This window comes from Crocuta crocuta, unplaced genomic scaffold (genome assembly GCF_008692635.1).
Source record: "Crocuta crocuta isolate KB4526 unplaced genomic scaffold, BGI_CrCroc_1.0 scaffold152, whole genome shotgun sequence".
Taxonomy (NCBI): Eukaryota; Metazoa; Chordata; class Mammalia; order Carnivora; family Hyaenidae; genus Crocuta; species Crocuta crocuta.
The window spans coordinates 5259355-5284774 of record NW_027528798.1 but is presented as its reverse complement, the minus strand read 5'-3'; the positions used below and the strand labels follow the sequence as shown (position 1 = coordinate 5284774).

Below are 25420 nucleotides of genomic sequence, written 5' to 3'. Positions count from 1 at the left end.
ACACACACACACACACACACACACACACACACACACACACACACACACACACGGCATGAGAGGGGGAGGGGCAGAGAGAGGGAGACACAGAATCCCAAGCAGGCTCCAGGCTCAAACTGGAGGCGGGGCTCAAACCACCCAGGCGCCTCCCTGCCCCCATTTTAAAATATGGGCAGTTACTATTTAGACAGGTTCCAGGTGGGGCCTCCTGGCAAACAGTGGCCCTGCCACTGCCCAGGACTTTGACAGGGGTGCCTGGGGCCTCTGTCCCCAGACACCCTCCACAAAGGGGCCAGGAGGGGGTTTCCTTGGTTGATCGTGGCTCTCCAAGTTACTGGGTCAAGTGTCATGACCAGATGAACCCAGAGCCATGTTTGTATGAGTTCAAGATTTGACAGGGGAGCAGCAGAGAGGGGTGCCCAGAACCAGGAGATGGATGAGCAGCCCCAGGTCTGGCACCAGGGAGATGCTGCCTGTGACCAGACAGTTCCCAGGAGAGCTGAAGCGCTCTCACATTTGGCTCCATCCCAGGATTTCCCTGGGTGCCTGCGGGCACACACTCCACCCTTGTAACCTTGGCTAGTGAGGGTTCTATTTTCACATCAACACATCTTTGACTGAGACAGAAATTCTTAAAAAAAATATATTTCATTAAAATGTACAATTCCCCGCGTGCACTGGCCCACATCAGTACTATACCTGCAGGAACGCAACATGCCCCCAACAATGCCATGCATCCTGCATAGCCCCACCAGCCTCCTTCCTGCCACTTTGTGTCCTTGGAATCAATGGAGAAAAAGGAGCAGGCTGGCCTAAAAGCAAGCACCTTGTACAGACACATGGCTGCGGCTCGCAGTAGAGCTAGAATGAAGTCCCATGGGTTCTTTGCAGCCCGGGTCCATCTGCCAGGTGGCCGGAGGAGGCACTAGGGGCTCAGACGCAGAGACATCTAGACCGGTTCTGAAGGAGAATTCTCGTGCTTTGCCTTCCACAAGAACTTCACAGGTGATTTAACGTGACTCTGGAAGAGGGCACAGCTGGAGTATCCCACTGGTGTTATTTGAATCAGAAGTTCCTCTTTCATTTTTTTTTCCAGTGAAGCAGCTTCAGCAGGTGTTGAAAAGTCTGAGGCAGCCGAGGGTGAACTGCAAAAGCAGCTTGTGTCTGGCATCTAATTTGATTTGACTTGTTTTCCTAGCCATGAGAACTTGGAGCCAGGAATGAAAAGCACAGGCTGGAGAGGTGACAGCTCCCTGCTTCATGTCCCTGGCTCTCTCGGCTGGAGGGTTCACTCTATAGCCACAAGGCCATGCAGAGGGAGCACACACGGCACGGGAGATTGTTTTTTATTATGTTTGAAAAGCCCCAGAAAAATTGCTTCCCCAAACTTTCCACGTTCAGGCAAGGGAGTGATTTATTAAGCATGAGTCGGATTGGGCCAGCTCTCCTGGTCAGCTAAAATTGGCCTGGAAAATAAAGTAATTTGTGGTTGTCAGATCCTAAATTAAATGATTCAAATACTACTGCGGCTGATTAAAGGACTTTATTCAATTTCCTCTTGACCACATGCTCTTCTGTGAGGGCTAGAGATACTGTTTCTGGAAGAAATACGATATTTGGAGACCGTCGATCTAATCTAATGGATGATGTTTATTAACTATGGTCTCCCCTCCCTTTTTTGATGAGAGGTAAGACTAAAGTGGGAAGAAGTGACTTCCTGTTTTGAATGACCCTTCCCCTGCCAGGCCTCTGGGTAGGAGCCACTGCAATAAACCGGGCTGGGCGCCTGAAGAATTTTTAAGGACCCTTAAAAGACCTCTGGACAATAACAAAGGTCAAAAACTGAAACACAACCATGAGTAAACAATTTTAAAAAATGAATCCGGGACTGTAGCAGACAGTCTAATAGTGGTGTCTGCATCACCCTGGCCTCTGGCGGAAGGGACAGCCTCATGCTGGCTACCTCAGTGTCCTCCTTTTTGGCCCCAGTGGTTGAACCCGTACGGGACTACCCAGAGATATATGACGTGCCCTCGGCATAAAGTAGATGAGCTGGCTTGGGGACACAAATGAAGAACTCCAGGGATGAGGTGGCTAGTTTCAGAAACAGATGCTGAAAGGAGAAAAGAGAGAGGTCAGGAGACGTTCAGATCAGTGGCGTGGTCAGATATGAGAAAGCAGAAGCTCACTAAACAGAAGCTAGGAGCCAAGGAAAGGAAACTCCAAGGGAATGGGGGACAAAGGTGCTGTTGGTCGAGAAGGGAAGAGAGCCAGCTCAAAGAGAGACTGTGACCCTGGGAGAGAGATGGAGAGATGGAGAGATGGGCCGGCCCTCCAGGGGCAGCCCTTACGCTAAGCTCCTTCTCTTCCAGTTCTGCCCCAGTTTGTGCTCATCTTGAAAACAAGCTCACCCCTTCTTAAAGTCATCCAAGCAGGACTCAACAGAAGCCAGGTGGACACAAGAATCAACAAAAGTTTTTCAACACTGGGGGCGCCTGGGTGGCTTAGTCAGTTAAGCGTCCGACTTTCGCTTAGGTCATGATCTCGTGGTTCGTGGGTTCAAGCCCCGCGTCGGGCTCTGTGCTGACTGCCAGCTCAGAGCCTGGAGCTTGTTTCTGAGTGTGTGACTCCCTCTCTCTCTGACCCTCCCCTGCTCTGCTCACGCTGTCTCTCTCTCTCTCTCTCTCTCTCTCCTAGAAATAAATAAAAATATTAAAAAAAAAAAAAGTTTTTCAACACCGAACCACAGGGCAGTTCACCATCTAAAACATAAGCAGTTTTTGGAGAGTGATTCATCTAATCTCAAAGGGATGAAATGAGACCAAACCAGTAGGGAAAATCCTGGCCTTTTGGCCACAGCAAGAAGGAGATGGCAGGCACTGGGAAAGAATTGGGTTCGCCTCCTCTGAGGCTACCTGCTCTCCCTCTGACCTTACTCTTGGGCTTCTGTCTCTAGAGGGAAGGAGACCATGCAGACTACAGTCATGGCCTGGCCCTCCTACCCTGGGCCAACAGACAGGAAGCTCACTAAGGGGACATTTCACTCAAAATCCCAGGTGCCCCCAAGATGTCATGAGGAAGAAAGACCACAGAGACCTGAGAAGGGAACAGAGAAGTGAGAGCATCTGGATCCCGCTGGGCCCACTGGAAGCTGCAGATGCACTCATCCAGATACCCCCAGGCCTCTGTGCAGTCTGCCTTCTCAGAGCCCAGGGTAAGAGCTTGATGGTTCCCCCAGTAATGAAACCTCTCTCACCACAACAGGGCTAAATGTCGCTGTGTCCCAGCCCAGAGACTGGGAATCTGGGTCAGTTATCCCCACCCAAATATTAGTAAGGACTTTCCCTTTCACTTCCTCAGATACATCCCACCTTCTGCTGAGACCCAGGGGGACAATTGTCACATTGGGCCAGTGGCAGAGAATTGAGAGAATACCAGAGACAAAGATGAGCAAGCAAGTCTTCCTCCCCAAATGCCTAGCACAGGCCTGGGCACAGGCAATGGATCACAGTAGCTGGACAGAGGCCCACCACCTCCTGTGGATGATACAGCCAGTGCCTTCAGCACTGGCCTCAGGGACCTTGCTCTCCCTGGAATGCTCTCCCCACAGATAACCATGAGGCTCTCTCCCTTACTTTCTTTAGGTCTCTGCTCAAGTGTCACCTTCTCCAAGAGCAAGATCTGACCATCTGATTTAAATAGCCCTCCTTTCCCCCCTTACTCTGCTATTTTTCCCCCAAGCACTTAGCTCACTTGCCACAGAATATAGTTTCATGTTTATTTATTGTCTGTCTATCCCCATTGGAATGTAAGTTTAATGTTTTGTGTGTTTTGGTATCCATTCCTCTGCACACAGAATAGGGCCTGGCTCACAGTAGGCATCCAGTAAATACCTGTAGAATAAATTTATTGAGTGAATTGTTTTAATTTACATTTTGATTTTTAGCCAGAATGCACATTTTTCAGATACTGAGAATCAGTCTAATGCAGTGAGTAAGGCCAGTCAGTAAGACTGACTCTGATGTCAGTCTTCTGGGTCAGATTCCTAGCCTTGTCACTTTATGTGTGGGCTTGAGCAAGTCCCGTGCCTCAGTTTATTCATTCATAGAATGGGAATACTCTCTCTTCCTAGTAGTGTTATTGAGAGATTTAAAGGATAGATGCATGTAATGGCTTGCACCAGATCCTGCCTGTCTAAACGTCAGATTAACGTTTTATTGGGCATTTGTGTTTCATTTCAAACGTTTCTGTTCCTGTCCTTTGTCCACTTTTACGGGCGCTTGTTTTTCTAGTTGATGGGCAGGAAGTTCATGGGAGCACCCTCCTGGGTCTGGGCTGAACGCCCGCAGCTCGCACAGCCTCCAGGGGGCGCCCGGGGCCCGCGCTGCGGGGACGAGGGAGCTCCTGAGTTTCTGCGCAGAGAACTGCGGCCGTAGCCGTGATCTGGGTTCACCAGGGTTTGTCCCCATTGTCCTGAACCCTCTTCTCGCCGCCCCATCCAAATATGGTTAGCTGGAGAGGGGCCCGGCGACGGCGGCTGGAGCGTCGTCTCAGGAGTACGGCCTCTTGGATCCATCCCACTTTTGTCCCACCTTTGTGTGAGGATTTCACCGATGTTAGATTGTTCCTCCACCCCCTGCGCCCACCGAGCCCTTGGGAAGCAAGCGGGGATGGATGCTTGCCCTAGTGTCTCGGGAGGCTGCAGGGTCAGGATTCCCTCAGGGTCTGGCTAGTAGGGTCACCAAGCAGCAGCTTCCTGCTTGGACAGCTCCTGAGCTGAGGGATGGAGATGATGGGGTTCAGGGGCCCTAGAGGGAGTTAGATGGATGGCCACAGGGTCCCAGCCTGAAATGAGGCCACAAAATCCTTGGGGCTGGGGAGCAGAGGCCTCTGCAGGAGTAGAGGGTAAGGGAGACACAGGGTGCTCAGTGTGGCCAAGGTGTCACCTAATGACTAAGATAGTCAAGTCTGGACATGGCAGCTTGATTGTGAAAGGAAGTGGAGGGTGTCAAGAAGTCTGTGACCTGGCCAGTGCAGTGGGCCATTCACATCCTGTTAAAGTTACCCAAGATGAAGGTAGTTCTTTGAGGTGAGAAAGGGTGAGCCAGGGCCCAGAGTGAGGGCTGAGAAAGGGGGGAACAGAGGAGCCTCAGAGGTTATGGGCGGGGGGGGCTGTTCAAGGGCACAGAAGCCATGGTCTCTGGGAGTACTGGGGGTTTGGAGAATGAGTGGCAATGCCCAGGCGTTATGGGGAGGCTTGGCAGGAGGGGTCAGGCTCCAGGCAGAAGATGGAAGGAGAGGTTGTGCATGTGTCCTCGGGAGATGGCCCCTGTTTTCCAGGGTGGGAAGAACGTAGGTTGGGGTGGGGGGCAGGTGAGGAGATACAAGACTTCTCCGGATGGCAGGACAGGATAGTGTGACCAAGGGTATGAGGGTAGGGAGGCTGGACAGGCCCCAAGGCCTCACGTGGGGCCCTGGACAGAGCCAGGGCAGCAGAGACTTCGCTCATGCCCCAGGCCTCAGCTGCTGCTTCGAAGGACCTATATCCTATTAAGAACCCCCTCACTGTGATAGGCTCTTAGAGGGAGCCAGTCACGGGCTCTCAGTGCATGCCAAGGCACCCCACACATGCTTCCGGAAGCATTAAGTGCTTTAAAAGGCCCTCTGCTTGGCATGTCGGCCCCATTAGAGGGAACATTTTATCACAATGGAGGCACAAGTAGGTTGTTTGATGGTAATTGCTTTCCTAACCCATAGAGAAAATGCATCACAAACCCACCACAGTTAAGTAAAATGGTCACATTCCTCTCTTTTGATTTAGAGCTATTTAGAAGTATTAGCAACTGACTTTGTTTTCAGTTGTTGTTGCTGTTTTTCTCAACTGAAACTTTTTTCTTTTGAATCCCATAAAATATTCTAAGTGCTCCAGAAGGGGAGAATGAAAGGGTGTTTGCATTTCCAGCTCAGCAGCCAGCCATTGCTCAAATAATACCCTCAATATGTAACCTGGGAGCTTAATATCCTCAAATATTTATAATTACACAAAAATGGCCCTAAGAAATGTTCAGCTTATTCACAGCTGGATAATTGTTGGCATCCAACGTTCAGAGACTCAGAGCTGCTTCTAAAAATTCAGTGGTGTCCCTCTGCCACTCAAAGCATGCATGGTATGTGGAGTCTGTATGCAGATCCCCAAGGGGGCAAAGAGATGGCACATTGAGGCCCTAACTCTCCCTGGCACATTGCAGCCACCTCTCCTGCTAGGCCTGAGTTCCCTTCTGCTTTTCCAGAGCATGAGATGTCCAGCTGTGAAATGCAAACAGCACCCAGCCCCACTGGTCATGAGGAAGAGCCAGTGTGTTGTATAAACACACACACAAAAGGTGGACTCAGTTATCCCTAACAAATCCTTTAGTCTCTCATGGATAAAGTCCCATAACTGGGAGTGTCTCGTGTAATCTCAGATGCTCCCCATAAAAGGGTGCTGTGGGCAGCTGAGCATGTGACAGGCTGCACACTCCATCCTCTGCCCCTTTGGAGAGGTACAATGCATATTCTCTACTAATACATTTTCCCTTTCCTGTGGCCTCTCCTGCTGCTCCCTGTGCTCCATGCACATTTCCAGAACATCAAGAAAAGTATTTTCCCTGCATAATTATCCGCCTCCTCCCCACCCACCTACACACATCTTTCCTGCTTTGAAGTGGCAGCTGCTCTGACTTCTTTCGGTGGACTGCACTCTGCATTTACTAGTCAGGTGGAGTTAAATTGCAGGAGCTGCCAGCCAAGGCTGGGGGCGAGGGACCCCGGCACCAGCCCTCCCCTCACCCACCTGCCTAGGCTCTTCTGTCCGTGTTAAGGTCTCTTTCCCACTTCTCCTGAGCTGGGGGCAAGTGTTGGTCCTTGAATGGGTCACAAATCAGTGCCTCTCCCTCCTTCTCCCAAACTCAGACTGCCTTAGTCTTGACCTTGAAACCAGATTTGAAATTCCTCTTCAGTGAGATCAGCTAGTATGCTCTCAGCTGCAGAACACAGACAACCCAATCCAAACTAAATCAAACAATAAAGAGAGTGGATTGGCTCACATAACCTCAGAGTCCAGAGATGGCCAAGGTGCCAGCTGAGGTTCAGGCAGGGTACCCACTCCACTGCTCTGGGTTCTCTCAGGCCTGCCTACCTCTGGCTATGGGCTTCATCCCTAGCCTAGCCACACTCAAGGCCATAAAGAAGTCAAAGCTATTCCAAACCCATGTCCACACTCTGACCTGACAGAAGAGTCTGTGGGTCTTCCTCCCCACGATCAAGAAATCATCTTCCCAGGGACCCACCAAAAGTCCCTCTGGTCCAGTTGATCCAGATTGGGTCTGGTGTCCACCCATTGGCTAATCGCTGAGGCCAGGTGGATGAGATGTGTTGATTGGCTTCACTCTATCAAGACCTGCCTTTGCAGCTGGAGGAGGGTGGGAAGTCTAGAGGTTGCATGGGGGAAGGATGAACATTCAAATAAAATGTGGAATATGTCACCAAAGGGAAGAGGAAATGGATGCCAGAAGGCCCACAATGGTGAACATCCACTTCCCTGGGTTACTTGTAATAAAGTCCTCTCAGCTTATCTCTCTGAGAAGCAAAAATCGGTCTCTCTGTGCACTTCAATAAAGATTTTCCAAGCAAGGTCCTTGCCTGCCTCTAGAACACTGGCTGGCCCATCTGGTGTTCCACCAGTACTAGTGGAACGAAGGGATAAAGAGAGGAAGAAACAGGAAAGCCAACTTTCCATTTGCTTGCTGTAGGTGGCTCTAGGGCTCTGGGTGAAGCGATGGACTGGGACAGCTTTGGGATCAATGGTGCTGGCTGGCTGGGGCCCAGGACCCAGAGTGACACATGCCCTCCTCCGAAGAACTCACTTCTGAGATGGCCAGGAGAAGGAAGGGCTTTTGCCAACAGAACTATGTGGCCTGTCATTTAAGTATCCACTACCCGAGCTGCAGGGATAATTCAATGAAATTCTGGAAGCATTTATGGAACATCTACTCATGCCAAGCCCAGGAATGGGCACTATAGAGCTCATAAGTGGACAAGGCACAGCTAGTCCATGCTATGTGGGTGTCTAGCCTGGTGGATATGGGTCACAACAAAGCCAGGACAAAAACAATGGGGAATCCATCACCAGAGGTCAAAAGAGCCCCCTCACTGCCCCCTCTGCATCACCTTAGACTTCTCTCTCAATAACTGGAATGAGCCCCTAGGTGTTCTCACATAGCTACTGGGTGTTCTAGATACTCCTTTTATAAACACAGATTAGTGACAAATCATTCCAATCTTCATGTTTCCACCTTAGTTGCTAAGGCTTAGAGGAAAGAGTGCCTCCCCAATTTTCTTTATGAAGAAGTTGGTACCTTGGACACAGTGTTCTTTGAAAACTCTTCTTAGTAAGATGAATAATTTTTTTTCTTCAGCAAAATAGTCTTTTCCTCCAAGTTTTTGAAAATGATTTTAATCTCTATGCCCAATTCCAGAGTGGATGTGTATTCAATGTCACAAGCTAGCAGATGCCCCAGGTCAGGTGTCAGGGTGGCAAGAAGGGCTCTTGTGGCTTCCTAAAGCCAGATCCCATTTTCCCAGAAACAGGAGTGCCTGGCTGGCTCAGGCAGAAGAGTATGTGACTCTTGATCTTGGGATCAGGAGTTTCAGCCCCACATTGGGTGTAGAGATTACTAAAAAAAATAAACTCAAAAAAATAAGAACACATGAATAAAAGTCACATGGCACTATGTAAATGGGAAATGCAATGGGGACTTTTAATCATCTGCTTATGTTGTGTACTGCGTTTGGGTTGAGAAATTTTTTAGTATGTTTGAATTTTTGGTTGAAACTGCCTGGTGGCCATTCCCCAGCTGACTCCTCCACTGAGGTTTCCTGAAGTCCTTGGGTCTTCAGTGAGAGTCCATGTCAGTCATGCCGGGAGGGCATTTCTTCTCCTTAAAGAGCTATTCCAATTCAATCACCAGACTGAAAGGTATTCATTCACTTTGCAAGTGTTTTTTGGGCACTACCAGGTTTAAAGTTCTGTTCCAGGTACTGGGTCTGAAACTCTGGGCAGCCTATTCCTCAGGACAGTCACACTGAAAAGGATCTCTGTGTTCTCTCCCACTTTTCTCAGCCCTGTGAGGAGGTGTGCTGCAAAGACAAATGTGAGAATCAGGACATGGCCATCCGGTGACTCCCAACTTACCAGTAGTATTAATTTTGTATTGCTGCTATGACAAATCAATACAAACTTAGGGGTCAAGACAAATGTATTCTCTTATGGGTCTGGAAGTCAGAAGTCCAGAATCAGTTTCACTGGGTTCAGGTCAAGGTGTCAGCAGGGCTGGTTCTTTTGGAGGCTCTGAAGGAAGAATCCTTGCTTTCTCAGCTTCCAGTGGCCACCTGTATTCCTTGGCTTGTGGCCTCTTTCTTGACTTCAAAGCACATCACTCCAATCTCTGCTTCTGTCATCACATCAGCTTTCTAGCATCCTTCTTCGACCTTTCCTTCCTCTTCTAAAGACACTTAAGATTACTTTTAGGGACTACCAGATAACCAAGGATAATCTCCCCATCTCAAGATCCTTAACTTTATCACATTTTCAAAATCCCCTTTGCCATATAAGATAACCTTCACAGGTTCTCGGGAAAGCCATTATTCATCCTACTGTGCCAGCCCAGAACAAAGCTGGGTGAAATTTCTCTCTCATGCGTCACATCAGAGCATGAGCTCCTGCCAGCACCTGGCTGGGTTTAGCACCCTATCCAAGCAAATCTCCCTGAAAATCTAAGATTTTCCTGGGGACTTAGAAATTTTTCTGTCAGCTTTTTAGTTATGAGGCTGCCTCCGTGGCCAGGGATCCTGAGATGGCCACTCAGTTGAGCATTGCTGGCCTCCCTGGCCACTCCTAAGGCCCTACTCTGGCTTCAGGAAGGGTTTCTTCTTTTTATTTTTTATTTTTTAAATTTTTTTTAACATTTAATTATTTTTTTAAATGTTTTTATTTATTTCTAGGAGAGAGAGAGAGAGAGAGAGAGAGAGACAGTGTGAGCAGGGGAGGGTCAGAGAGAGAGGGAGTCACAGACTGAAACAGGGTCCAGGCTCTGAGCTGGCAGTCAGCAAAAAGCCCGACGCGGGGGTCGAACCCACGAACCGCGAGATCATGACCTAAGCGAAAGTCAGACGCTCAACTGACTAAGCCACCCAGGCACCCCGGGTTTCTTCTTTTTAAAGCCAAGAGAGCTGGCCTAACAAGCCTTGTTGCCAGATGTCAGGTTTTCTAAAAGTAATTTGCCTCAGAAATGACTTGTCTTTGGCCACTGCCAGGGGCTCCACTGTGATCACCTGTCACTGCTGCCACCAAGCCCTTCCAGCCAACAGTGCTGCCTGGTGGGACCTCTACTGCCTGCTCCCTGCTCTTTCTTGCCTCAATGTGGGCACTTGGTCCCCATGCTGGAACCACCCAGACATCTCCATGTAGGATGACCAACTGTCCCACGTGGCCTGGGACTGAGGAGTATCCCGGGATGTAGGACTTTCAGTGTTAAAACGGGGATGGTCCCAGGCAAACCGGGATGACTAATCCTCATCTCTATATCTCAGAATCTGGAGGCCTCTCAAGCAGCCCCAGAGAGAAAAGAAGTCTCTCTGTCATCCAGTATTAAGACTAGTTTCATTTCTAGCCTCAAAATTAATCATTTCCAGGATAGTTACCTAAGCCAATTAGTTTTTTCATGAGTAACTGTCCCTCATCCTCCAGGACCCAACTAGACAAGCATCAAATAATCTGAGAGGGGTATATATCCCAAAGTCTGGGAGGCTCTGTCCAACCTGGGCATTACCCTCCTCATTAGAGCTAAAATAAAACAGCCTTCCTTATCAACTGAGCCTGTTGCAGGCAACTCAACAGGATGTATGCAGAGGCCCCAAGCAGTGAATTGCTGGGAATGACAAAGTAAAGCATATCTATTATTGAATATTTTCTGTGAGTCCAGTACTAAACTAGGGTATGCAGCGGAGGTTGATAACCTAGAACTTACGCCCTCAAGAACTCACAAACACCAGGTCTTGGGGGATCCCAGTTATTTCCTACTGGCTTGATTTGAAATCTGGATGTTGGGGTGGGTCCACAAAGAGGGGTTGAAACCTAGATTCCACCTGCTCCAGAAGAAGATGCAGCCCTTTGTATCCCTTCAAGGAAAAGGCTTTCCTGGGGGAAAATCTCATTTCTTGATGGCACACTCATTCCTGGGGCTGACTGCTCACCTCATGAAAGCACAAGAACATCAATTATCTTGTCATTTCCCCCCAACACGTAGGTCAAGATTTCTGTGAGCCAAATCAGCCCTAGCTGTAGGTAAAACGTCACCATCAAGGTGCAAATGAAACTTCCAATTCAGACGTCTCCTGGGGCAGACTGTGTTGTAAGAACGTGCGTGGGCTTTGCTCAATGACATGTCAAGCAGACAAATGTATATCTGGTGCCATCTATATTCAAGGCTGCCTTACCAGGCACCAGGAGGGCTTTCCTGAATAAATCTCATAGGCTTTAGTGGGAAGAATCCCCAGCGACAAGTTCATCTCCTTTATTTGATCGGTGAATAAACTGAGGCCCCAGAGAATAGGGAGGGATGCCCAGGAAGCCATTAGAGCAGAAGGGGGACAGAAAGGTGAACTGAGTCCTGGATTCCAGACCTCCCTCCACCAGGCAACATTGCTATCAGATCGATTAATTAGGCAGGGAGCATGGGTGGCTTACTCGGTTAAATGCCCAGCTTCAGTTCAGGTCACAATCTCATGGTTCATGGGTTTGAGACTGGCATCAGCTCCACACTCACAGAGTGGAGCCTATTTGGGATTCTCTCCATTCCTCTCCCTCTCTGCCAACCACCCTCCCCCGCCCCCACTTGAGCTTTTTCTCTCCTTCTCTCACTATCAAAAATAAATAAATAAATAAACAAAAAAAAGAGAGAGAGAGAGACTGGGCACTTGGGTGACTCAGTAGGTTAAGGCTAGGGCTTTTGATTTTGGCTCAGGTCATGATTTCACGGTTTGTGAGTTCAAGCCCTTCAATGGGCTCTGTGCTGATAGTGTGGAGCCGGCTTAGGTTTCTCTCTCTCCCTCTTTCTCTGCCCTTACCACACTTGCACTCTTTCTCTCAAAATAAATAAATAAACTTTTAAAAATATTTTTAAAAGCTGATTAATTAGGGAATAGACCAATGGTATAAGCTGACTGCAATGGAACCTGGATGAACTGCTTGCACTGGGCTAATTGCTTTCTGGGTATTATGTCATTTACTAGGGTGTCCAATTGTCCTAGCTTGTCAACCACTGAGGGGTTTCTCTGGAAGCAGCACATCCACTGCAAAAATGGGAAAGTTTCAAACAACGATGAGTTGGTTACACTACATTTAATTCTCTCAAAAACTCATGAACGAGCCACTATTGTTGCTTCCATTTTACAGATAAGAAAGTTGAGGTTTACAGATGCTATGTGACTTAAGGTCTCACAGTCTGTAAGCTATAGAAGAAGCACTGAGACTCAGGAAATTCAACTCCAGAGCCCACCAGTTTAACCACTAAATTATAACTTCCTAAAAGGTGGGGAATCTTGCAAATTTTGGCTTTTGAGCATATGTATTTGGGAGATATTTTTTCTGGAAAGAGAGCCTAAGGCACTGATCAGGACCCCACAGAGGCTGAAGAGAAAGTGTAGGGTGGTACAACAAAGGGTCCCTCACTGAGTTTACTTACTCTGAAGATAAGAAAGTGTTCAACCATGAGATCAGGACTCAGGCACAACCCTAGGAAAGCACACAGAGGGTGGGAGGTAAGCAATGCTGGACCAGGTCCTGAGAAGTTGTGAAATCACCTTCCCTGGAAGTGTTTACAAAGGGGAGAGTCTCTGTTTGGCTGCTATGACTCAAGCTTGACCTCCACAATGTTCTGGGGATGTGATCCCTTGAGGACCCCAATTTGAAAAGGCAGAAAGCAGCTCTAAGCTTAACCAGCTCGGCAAGGCCACTTTCTCTGCTGCCTGCTTTGGTCAGCAACCAGCAGATGGCTGGGGACTCCACTGGGTAGGGCTTTCCTCAGACACATGTACATAAAGACACACATACATACACACTCCACGGGTTTTCCTCATAGACACCAAAGAAGCTAATACTCACTGGGTGCTTACAACTTGAAGTACTGTGCTACGTGCTTTATGTGAGAGAACTCATTCATTTCTCACCACAGCCTTATGAGATAGATATTTTATTGTACCTGAGGTCACCCACGTGATAAGAATTGGCTCTGGGCTTTGAACCCAAGCAGTCCGACCCAATTACCCCTCTGTCAAACACTTGGCTGCTTGCTTCTTCAGCCATTGCAGTTTCTGTGGCCTGGTTGACTACTCTTGCTCCCCTCCTGTGGGGTTCCAAGGGGCACTCTGAATGTCCTTCCCCCTGCTTGGTGCATACCCTGTCTATGGAGCCCATCTGGGGGCACTACAACCATCAGCATGGTGACAGAGGTTAACATACCTGCATTAAGGATGGAAAGTGAACAGAGAGAGAATGAGACCTCCTCATGACCTACTTCTGTGTTGCTCCTCAGGATGAACTCAGAGAAGGCAAAACTGAGGGGCTCACAGCTATTCAGCCCTGTAGAGAACAGGGGGTTTTCATCTGCAGGAAGCAAAGGAAAAGTCTGGGCCTGGAAAGGAAGGGCTCTCAGCCCACCTGGGCACATCCATGGTCCTTCCTCCCTACCTTGGCTGGGGAGCCACTAACCCACATAGCATCTAAATAAGCATCCTACAAAAGGCTCTTCCCCACACCCAGATACTCCCCTGAGCTCCAGACTTGGACATCCAGGGCTACCATGCAGAGTTGTAGAGTTTGTTTGGGGCATGAGGGCGCATGGCCAAGGAGACTCACGGGCCTGAGGTCCAGCTGTGCTCTGCTCACCAAGCCACGTGCCCCGGTAGGAGGCTACATTTGCCTGGAGGAAAGGACGTCCTTCTCTCATGTGCACAAAGGCACCACATGCATCCAGGGAAGCTTTGCATTTATCTGCTGGCTCCTGCACAGCTCTACTTGGTATCTGACAGGCATTTCAACGCTGCATGACCCTTGATTTCTGGCCCTCTCAGCCTGCTCCACCCCAGACTGCCCCCTCCCAATGATCAGCACTTCTGTTTACCCAGTTTCTCAGTCCAAAAACACTGGACTCTTCCCCTTCCATTGCCCCTCACATCTAAACCAGCAGCCTGTCCATCAGCTCCACCGCCTTCCCAGCTAGCTCCCCTGTTTTCTGGGGACAATAGCATAGTCTCTTGGACCGTTAGAGTACACACCTATCCTGTCCCTCCACTGCTTCACAATCCCCAGGAGGATTCTCCACATTTTTATAGCGTTAACATCTAGACCTCTCATAGTGGCTTATAGATGCCTATGCTCCACACTCACCCCCAAACCACCAGCACACAAGACCTGGCCTGGGGTCATCAAAAAGGAATTCTGCCCAAGAGGCCATCTTCCAGGTGAGGAGGCAGAGAAAGAGCGGAGGCGGGCCACAAGCAGCCACTTGAGGAGGTGAACCCCACACCCGAGAACTGTCCAGGGGTTCCTGGTGGGAATGGGGGAGAAGGATCTCTGAGGAACTCATGAAAGTGCCCTGCTGGGAAAGATCCAGAAGTAATACATGTGCCATGGAGAAAGCCAGAATGTCAGATCCCAGATTCAGTGAAAAGAAGCCCTTTTGGGGTCTCGTGCTCCTCTCCCCACCTCACTCTCCCACCTTAGTCCATCCCCAAAGACATGGACAACATAGCAGCTAGCAAATGCAGATGAGCTGGAGCAGGAAAGAAATTAGAAGCACACAGTAACCTGCTGTCCCCACTGCAGGCTTCCCATGTTGCAGAAGGGAGAGGTCTGGATAGGATATATATTTGATGATATAATGGTGATTGGATTTATGTCTACCTGAGTTTTTCTAATAGAGAGAGTTGACGGGGAGGGGGTTTGCAGAAGCCAAATCCAGCTCAATCCATAATCTCCTAGCATGAAAATTGGAGACAGACAGTGCAAGGCATGTCCAGGGGACAAGTCACTCCATGCAACTTGTGGAATATGGAATATGCTGGGGGCATTTGGGGGAGTAGTGATGAGTAGCTGGCAGGGACGGATCACATTGGTCTTGTGAGTTTGGTCAAGTAATCTGAACCTTACTCTGAGGACAGTGGGAAGCCATAGATGGTTGTAGGCAGAGAGTGCCACAATCTGATTCATGTGTTCTAAAGTTCATTCTGAGTGTGGAGAGTGGACTGAAGGGTCAGAACAGAGGTCTGAAGAGGCCTGAACAAGGACAAAGGTCATGGGGCTGGCAAATGGGGGGTGGGGGGGATGGAATGGTGCGAAATTAAGGAAATGAAACTGGGAGGCCATGCTATATTGCTCCTAGGGTCCCCTGCTACCCCAATGAGTCACAGAGGCCTGTGGGAGGAGCTGAGCAGCTACTGCATGCCAGGCACCAGGCTGGGTATTTCCATTTGTTCTCTCACCCAATCCTCAAATGAGGTAGAAATGATCACCCCTACATGGCCAGTGAAAAGCCCAGTGACTTGTTGAAGGCCACACATCTGGCAGTGAAGCAGCCAGGACTGGAATCCAAGTCTGTCCTGGGGCAGGGGCACGGGCCTATGCAGTCCTGAGTCTGTTGACAGATATACCTGCTGACAGCTGGGAACAGCATCTCACGTGAAAGACATCAGGTGTATCAACATGGGCAGCCAGGTACACCCTCACCAGGGCCACTGAGAGGAAAAGCCAAAGTGTCAGAGAGAGTCACTGAGGGTCCTGACTGACATGGCAGGCACTAGACATGGTGGAGACTGACAAGAACAATGAGGACAAAGGTCATGGAGCAAAGCCGAGAACTTGGCCAAGGTCCCTTCCTAAGCAGAGGAACTTGGGTTGAGAAGTTACGGGGAGAGAAGGGCTCAAACCCTACACAAGCTTGCTGCCCTAAGCAGGTGGGGCTATGCAGCTGGCAGCCTGCCCTGGCCTCAATGCCAGCCCGAAGGCCAAGGTCCTTCCTTTCCTGCCCCTTATGAGAGGAGAGGGTCACAGGTGACTGACTGTCCTGTCATCTACTCACAAAGGGACAGAGCAGGGTCAGGTCAGGGCTGGGCCATTAGGGACTGCTCAAGTGCCAGGCACGTTTCTAAGTGATTCACACTGAATTCATTTTTCTGTCTCAGTGGCCCTTGGTATAAGTTACTGTCATCGTCCCCATTTTATAAATGGGTAAGTGGAGGAACAAAAAAGTTCAGTAATTTCCCAAGGTTATACAATATCTGGTAACTGACTAAGCAGGGACTTGAACCCAGGTGACCTGGCTCAAGTATAATACCTGTGTGCTTCCACCTACACACTCTTCCCACACCCCTCCTCGGCTCTCCCCTGCTTGAAACCCTTTCCCAGCTTTCCCACAAAATGGTCCCAAATCCTTTTGCTTGAAGACCTGGGTACAGACCAGAGCTAAGTGACCTTGACTCAGCCACGGCCTCTGACTCAACCATGACCCTGACTATCCAGCCAACTCCTAGCGCCTGCCCTGCCCTGCTCAAGTGCCTCAGGCAGGAGCCTATGGATGGACCTTCCCTGTCCATTTGGTCTGAGGGGAGTCAAGCCAGACCTTTGGGGTGGAGAATGGGTAGCCCACAGGCATGCTGACCCACAGTAGGCCAGCTGAGGGCCAGGATCTGAGCCTACTGGTGTCCCTCCCACCACAGCCTTGCCACGTGCACAGACCACAGACCACAGAGACACCGAGCCCTTTGTTCCGCCCAGCTTAAAATAAGTCAGGCTTTGCTCCACAGTGAGAAGTGCCAGGCCACCCTCCTAAAATGGACTCATGTGCCAGGGATATCTGTGGCTGCAACTTGGTGACCCACTGTGACCATGTTAACTCCTGCCTCTCCATGGGGGACTGCAGAACAGCCCCCATTCCAGACAGGACTACTCTTCTCATCCTGGCCTGGTCACTCTGGGCCTCCCTGCCTTCCGCGGGCAGTGGTCACAGCAGAAAAGTGGGAAGGGGGAGCAGTTCCGTGGATCCCAAAAAGCATGGAGACAGGGGTCTTGGGCACCTAGGACAGGCCAGAATTGGGCCTCAGCCTTTTCTGCTCTTGTTGCTGAGCTGCCCTTTGTCATCTCCAGGGGGACCGTGCATTACAGTCCACCAGAAAGCTGAGCCGGCCTTTAATCCCATTTTAAAGGTAAGGCAGGTGAGACCTAGAGGGGATAGGACCTACCCAAGGGCAAAGCCATGATTCAAGCTCCAGTCTGTTCCTACAGCACCCTGTCTCATGAGCACCCCAAAACCATACCCAGGAAAGGTCTTGTCTTGTTCTGACGCCTCAGGACACCTCAGACATGCCACCAAGTCAGTGAACATAAAGCCTGCTGTCTCCCCTGGCAGGTTTTTCTAACCACAAAACTGTAATTTTCCCTTCCATTTATTTTTCCAGTTATCCACATGAAGAAGACATAAAGAAAACATAATAAAAGAGTTCCCAAATTAGAGATGTACCATGATGGCAGAGAAGTTTAACTATAAATAGGAGAAAGCTGGCCTCTCTTGGGATGGTCTGATTAGACAGAGGCCTGCACCCTCTCATTAAGCAGCCTCACTGGACCCTCAGAGGCAGCTTAGTGGGGTGTGAGGGAGTCAGCAGTACTAGGGAGGCACTCAATGGGTGACCTATACAGGCAAGCTTTTGGGGAGGGAGCCTCAGCATCCATCTAATGTGGGTAGCATCCCCTCGGCTAGGGTGAGGGGCCGAGGGCAGGCCTGGGGGCAGGTGGTGAACAGGGGTCACCTTGGTTTGGGCAAGATGCCTGGTGACCCCCAGTACATATCCTCCCCCCCATCCCAGTACGTATTCTTAAACGAGGACCATGGATGTTCAAGGAGATTCAGAAGAAGCAAGTTCAGCACCATTGACAGCTGACCTTCCTTGGGTATTTACTGAATGCCAGGCCTAGTAATGCCCATAAATGATCTCATTTATTTCTCCTAACAACCCTGTGCAGTATTATGATTGCCCTTATTTTACAGATGATGCACAGAGAGGTTAAGCAACTTACCCAGGGCCACACAGCAGGTAAAAGCTGAAGACAGGTTTTGAACCCAGAAAGCCACCTCCAGTGCCTGTAGGTCTAACCATGATACTACACTACTCCCCTGAGAAGGCTGTGGAAGAGATCTATATCAGCCCTGAGGGGTCTCTGGCAGGGGGCCATTGGGCTCTGACCTCAGCTCCATCTGGTTTGACAGGCCCTGGATAAGGAAAGAGACAATATGCTGGCAATGTTTGAGTACGTCAGGAAGCCAGGAGGGAGAACGGAAGGGAGGGGCTGCTGACATGGAGGATGATGTTCATGACCCTCAGAGCTACCCAGCAGGAGTGACAGGCTGCATCCATGAGGTTGTAACACACCTAGGGGAAATGTGAAGAGCAGGGATTAATCCCCCAAAACAAAATCTAATGTGGGGCAAGGCTGTGCCAGGTCTTTTTGTTGTTAACAGGTTTTTATAAATTTTTTTTATTTTTAATTTTTAAATTTTTTTTTTTTTTATTTTTTAAATTTTTTTTTTATTTTTTTTTTATTTCTGGGAGAGAGAGACAGCGTGAGCAGGGGAGGGTCAGAGAGAGAGGGAGTCACAGACTGAAACAGGCTCCAGGCTCTGAGCTGGCAGTCAGCACAGAGCCCGATGCGGGGCTCGAACCCACGAACCGCGAGATCATGACCTAAGCGAAAGTCGGAAAGTCGGACGCTTAACCGACTAAGCCACCCAGGCGCCCCTATTTTTAATTTTTAAAAATTAAACTCAGTGCCCAACTTGGGGCTCAAACTCAAGACCCCAAGATCCAGTTTTGTATGCTCTAATAACTGAGACAGCCAGGCACCCCATGTGCCAGGTCTTAACAGGCTCCTCATTGAAGGAGTTGGTAACAGAGGCCCATGTACCAAAGGCTGGCTGAGGGTCACAAGCCCCAGGGTCAGCAGGCACTGAGGGCTATGAGTTGCCTGGGTTGAGGGAGGTAACTTGGGCTGCAGATCCTCAAGTTCATAGACCTCCAGGGTCACTAAAGTCAAGGGTCACCAGCCCCAGAGCTGAGGGCACCTAGGGCCATAGATCCTGGCTCCCAGCCCATGCCTCCATCTACCTCCACTGATCTGGCCAAAGAACCATCCCAAAGGTTACAAATGAGTTCACAGAAGCCAAGGGCAACAAGGGCTGCCAGGTGGGGATGGTTCTGCACGGCATCAAGATGTCTGGCATAAACAGGCTGCTGTGCGGTGCTCTTTTGTGAGTGGCCTAAGGGAGGATGTGGTATGCTAGGATTTATCTTGACGGACAGTGCCAAGACAAAGGAGGAAAGAGGCTGTACCACACAGCCTGGGGGAGGGTGTGTGAAGGGACCAGGAAGGAGCCATCAGGCAGTAAAGACCCAAGCTAAGGCAAAATGGGACGGTTCCAAGCCCCCAGGCTGCTATGGGCAGAAGGGAGAGCAAGTCCTTCCCTCAGGGACTGGGTAATACAGAAAGGATGGCTATCTGGGAAGGTGCCAGGAGCTCTCAACAAAGTCCTGAGGTTTATAAAAAAGGGAACACTCTACCTTTCTTTCGGCCTGGAGTGAAAATCACCTGTGGGGTGCGATGGGGGAATCCGCCTGGTTTCCCTCCTCAGACCCACAATGCCTTTATCCATTGGGAGCTTGGCCACAGTGCTCGGGGCAAGGAGGGGGACGCCCTGAAGCCCCAGACGTGGCCTAGAAAGCAAGACAACAGGGGATAGGAGAGATACCTTCAGCCTGGCCTGGACACTAGGGGCCCAGCCTTTCCAGGGAGCTAAGTCAGTGATAAGAAGGCTGGCTTCTTTCTCTTCAGTAATGTGCTGGCACTAATAAGGCCACTGTCGTATAGATTTACAGAACCTCTGATTTCACAATCACTGAGGGCCTCGCAAGTATTAATTAAGACTCAGAACCCCTGGAGTCTGAAACAGAGTCTCATTAACCTCATTCTGTAGAGGCTGTGACTCTGCTTCCTTCTTAGAGCCCCATGGATGTGGCACTAGCTCCAGCCCAGGGAGCCAGGCCTCATGGCCTCAGGGAACAGGGTTCTCTCCTCATGTCACAGGGTGGGGGGGGAGGGGGGAGGAGGCTCTAAGGCTCCTGATGACTCCTAGAAATTCATGTCAGAGTCAGGTTCAGACCACAAAGACCTTGGCTTCTATTAGTGTAGCTGACACAGAAAGGATTTTCCCTTCTTTTGGCTTTTTATGTTTTGTTTTTATTTTTTTAAATTATTTTTTAAAANTTGGACACTTAACCGACTGAGCAACCGAGGCGCCCCTGTTTTGTTTTGTGTTTCTTAAAACAGATTAATTGAGATATAAACTTCATTCATTTAAAGCATTCAGTTTAATGGCTTCTAGTATATTCGCAGAGTTGTGCATTCATGACCACAATCAATTTTAGAACATTTCATCATCACATTTCATCACCACAAAAAGAAACCCTGCACTCCTTACCCATGACCCCCATTTTCCTGGCATCCTCCTCAGCCCTAGGCAACCACTAATCTATTTTTTGTCTCTATAGATTTGCCTATTCTGGCTTTTTTAAAATGTTTATTTATTGAGGCACCTGAGTGGCTCAGCTGGGTAAGCGTCTGTCTTCAGCTCAGGTCATGATCTCGTGGTTCAGGAGTTCAAGCCCTATATCAAGCTCTCTGCTGCCAGTGGAGAGCCTGCTTGGGATCCTCTGTCCCCCTTTCTGCCCCTCCCTATATTCTTTTGTGTCTGGCTTATTTCACTTAGAGTAATGTTTTCAAAATTCATTCTGGCTTTTTAAAAAAAAATTATGCACTATTTCAACCAAAAGTACAGAAAACAATATGCAACACAGCCCTATGATTTAAGCCATGCATCTCAGATTCGTTAAATCTATTTGTTAGCCTTTTTGCCATATTTGGTTTTTTTGGTTGTTTTTTTGTAACACCTTGGCTAGATCTAATCCAGTTCTGAAACTAGTATTTATCTTTCTTGTTCATGTTTTATATTTCTAAGTTTATAATCATAATAATATATGGTAGTATTTTGTGTCTTTAAAACATATTTAATGTACATGATGTCTATAGTTAACGCTGCCATATGATATATTTGAAAGTTTTTAAGAGAGTTGATTGTAAAAGTTCTCATCACAAAGAAAAAAAATTTTGGGGGGTATCTATATGAGATGATGATGTTAACAAAACTTACTGTGGTAATCATTTCACAATAGCTATAAATCATGTCATCATGCCATATACTTTACATTTATATAGTAGTGTTTGTCAATCATCTCAATAAAACTGAAAAAAATTAAAAAGTATTTTTAACTGTAATTTGATCTTTTTGAAGAATCTGCATATATAAATACAAGGGTCCAACTATTAAATACTTCAATGATGTCATATATCATCTAGCTTGTCATTTATTTGTTCTCCACTCCACACGATATTTTTGAGATCGACCCGTGTTGATGTGTGCAGCTCTGGTTTGCTCCTTTCTGCTGCTGTACAGTGTTCCTGTAACTGTACGCCCCCCACACTGGGTTTATCCAGGGGGTTCCCACATTCCGATTCCTACCAGAGAAGCAAGGGTTACTCCTGTCTGAGCTGGGCAGACACAGATCGCTCCCAAGCAGACAACCAGCCACCCAGCAATGAAACTGGGTACCTAAGTGAGCCCGGAGCCCCAACACCCTGTCCTGGCTCAGGCTCCATGTTCAGAGCTGTGAGGGGCCTGGCCTGGACAAGCAGGTGCAAGACTAGCACCTCAGAGAGAGAGTAAGCCCTTCCTGGGTCCTTGTGATTGTTTCCTCACCTTGGTCTCTCTTTTATGAGTTGCAGAATCCCTTGTGACGGTGACAAAGCTAGGAATTCCTCTCCTCATGAAAATGTATCCTCAGAGAACCTTCAAGCTCACCTGCAGGCCCCCAGGGTTGGGCTCTGGCCACATCTTCTTGCTAGTTTCTCTCGACAACCTAGGGAGCCGTAGGGCTGGAAGGCGTTAGGGAGGAGTAACCAGACATTGTGCACCTTGGGGAGGCATCAATAAATGCTTGCTGAATGAGCGAGCAAATGAGTGGATGGATGAGAAAACACTCAAGAGCCCCTGGCACAGGGCCTAGTAGGTGCTCAGAAACAGTGGCTGTGATTAATGTGTGCGTGTATGTGTTTTAAGTCAGGTTGAATGTAGTATTATTTATAGACAGTAAAATCTACCCTTTGTAGTATATAGTTCTAGGAGTTTTGATAGATGCACGGTGGTGTAATCACTACCACAGCCAACATAGGAAACATTTCCATCACCACAAAAGGTTCCCTGGTGCTCCTTTGTAGTCGATCCTCTCCACCCCCACTCCCACCTCCACCCTTGGCAATGCCTGATCTCTTTCCTGTCCTTGTAGGTTTGCTTTCTCCAAAATATAACTGGAATAACATCATAAAGTCTTTCAAGTCTGGCTTCTTTTACTTAGCATAACACACTTGGGATTGGTCCCTATTTTTCTCATATCATACCATACATTTGAAAGTTTGATTTCCTTTTTATTGCCAAGGAACATTCCACTGTATGGATGTTCCACAGCTTGTTTATCTACTTGCCAGTTGAAGGACATTTGGGTTATTTCCAGTTTGGGGCAATTATGAATAAGGTCACTATAAATGGTTGTATATAGGTTTTTGTGTAAGGGCAAGTGCATTTCTCTTGGAGAAATATGTAGGATTGGGATTTCTGGGTCATATGATAAGTGAATGCTTAACTTTATAAGAAGATGCCAAAGTGTTTTCCAAAGTGGCTGCAGCATTTTGCTTTCCCTCCAGCCATGTCTGAGAGTTCCAGTTGCTTTGCATCTTGACCAGGACTTGATTTTTTTTTCTTTTGACCATTCTGATAGGTGTGTGGTGGTATCTCCTTGTGGCCTTAATCTGAACTTCCCTTATGATGTTAAATTGATGTGTATTATTGCCAGTCAATCCTGTAGCATGTGGTCTGTGCTTGGCCAGGTCTTCAGGTTCAGACACTGCTTTCCGGGAGTGCTAGGAGAACCCAGGATACCACGAGGCCTTTTCAGGGGCAGATGGCAGGCTCAGGGCTATGCCAGGAGCCCCATTTTGCTCAAAATGAGTGGGTGCCTGCTGTCCCAGCATGACGAGTTCCTCATCTGTGTGGGCTGGTTGGCTGGGTAATGACTCTGGCCAGACTGTGACCACTGTTGCTGAGAATACCTCCAGCTACCCACAGCGGCCCTTCGCAGGCAGAGATGCACTTGTGGTATGAGAAGTAGGAGTAAGGAGGGTGGAGCTGCCCGTGCCAAAGGCCCTGTGGTTGCCTTCAGTGAGCGCCATTCCAAAACTGCCAGAAAGAGGTGCTGTCCCATTTAAAAAGTAGAGCTTATGGGAGGAGGGGGTCTGCTTCTGCACCCAAAATGGGCTCTCTGGTGTCTCATGATCAGATCTTGTCACTCCACTCCGCTGCCTGGCCCCTGTTACCAAGTCTCCAGGGAGACTGCATGTGGTAGGGCCTCAGCCTTTGCCTCACCATCCACCATCCAGAGAGGCTCAGACCCAGGTCTCTGCCTTTCCTCCATTTTGCTATCTCTTCCACTGACCACAGCCCCAAATAGTACCCCCGTGGAAGCACCCCCTAGCAGCCTGGCCCTGTGACCGGGGCTCCCACTGTTCGTCTATCCCCATTCCTCGCCCGTGCTGGTACAGATTTCAGAGAGATGACTACCGTCTCAGGCCTTCTTTCTGGGGAGCTCTCTACTCCAGGCCCCTGCTTGGCTGTAGATGAGCTGACTGAGTCTTGCTCCCCTCCTACCCTCCTTCTCTGGATGCCTTCTCCATCAGCTTCCTGCCCTACCTGAGACTGGTACCGAAGGGAACAGATAAAGGCCAGACGTCTGTGATGACTGGTGCAGCAGGTTAGGTAGAGGACTGAGCTGGGCCAGGGGGCAGGGAAGGTTTGGCAGAGGGAGGAAAGGATGGTCAAAGAGCCAGGAGTAAGAGCCCTACTGGGGATACAAGGGCATGAGGGGAGACGTAAAGGGTAGTGTGTGTCCACATCTGAAGGATCTGAGGTTTAACTCTGGAGGAGAAGCCAGGGTCAGAAGCTCATTCAGCCTGCTCATTTCCCCCACCATCCTCCAATCCAGATACACTAGAGCCCCGGGTCACCCTCCATCCCGTGCTTGGAAGGCCTGGGAGCTGAGGGACCTCTGTGTGGCCGCCTGCTCCCCCCTTTCCATAACTCATGCGGCAAGCAGCCAGGGGCATCTCTTCTCTCTTGAGAAGGCAGGGCATGGAGGATAAAGACAAAAGCCCAGAAGAAGGAGGTGGAGGTGACTCATGCCACTTGAACTGTACCCCCCACATCTGCAACTCCCAGGTGGCACTAGGAGGCCTGGGGGAGTGTTTGTGGCACAAATATAGCACAAAGATCACGGCCTCCCTCCTCAGACCATGGCCTACCCAGTCCTTCTGCATTCCTTCCCACTCACCTGAGACGGTTGCCCCAGGTAGGCCGCCTGGCAGAGCTGTGGAGAGTTACAGGTTGCCCCTCTGCACCGAAGTTTCTGAGTCACTGGCAGGAATCCATGCCCTGGGTCCAGGGATGCCTAGCCTGTACCATCTGGCCTGGGGCCAAACACCTCATCACCAGGCCTCCTTCCCAGGGTTTCTCAGGCTGGCACCACCATTCAGTGCATGGCTCTGGCTTTTACCATCAAATTCAGGTGAGTGCCCTGGACTGAGAATAATAACACCCGGGCCACCTCCTCTGTGTGTCAGGTACCACCCAGTTCATCATAAGCCTTATCTTCCAGCACTGGGCCTCAGCCATCCCCTCCCCGCCCTTGGGCTCCTCTCCTCCATTGTCTGTACCTGGACCACTTTCCTCACTCCTGCTGCTGTTCTTGCTGCAATAGCCTGGCGGACAGGAAGGCCACATTCACCAACTAGGCATGACCAGGCAGGCTCTCTTCTCTAAATGGTTCAATGGATGAGGGCGGGGGGGCCCTGCTGGTGGTGCCACAGGGCAGGGAACAGGGCCAAGGCTGTTCCGAGTCCGTGACCACTGGGTGCCTCCTGTACAGCATCCCAGACACCAAGCACTAAGGTCCCCCAGGGCCCCTCAGAACCCATGTGAGCCATTTCTGCTGCTCTTGGCCTCAGCTACTCCTCCACCTTCTCAGGGCTTCTGTTTCCTCTCACAGCACAGGGTTGAGGGGAAGCCACTCGGTGCTCTCCCAGCTCTGAAACACTTACGACTGAAGTTCCAGG

The 25420-nt window shown here is 49.4% G+C and overlaps 1 protein-coding gene across 1 annotated transcript in view; it reads right to left on the bottom strand.

The window, feature by feature from the left end:
* Nucleotides 1–8773: 8773 nt before the first annotated feature.
* The window catches only part of LOC144224506 (uncharacterized), a 96461-nt gene continuing 79814 nt past the window's right edge, over nucleotides 8774–25420 (bottom strand). Inside the window, exon 5 of the transcript XR_013333069.1 lies at nucleotides 8774–9177. The gene's annotated coding sequence lies outside the window, so the exon portion shown is untranslated. The remainder of the gene's footprint in view (nucleotides 9178–25420) is intronic.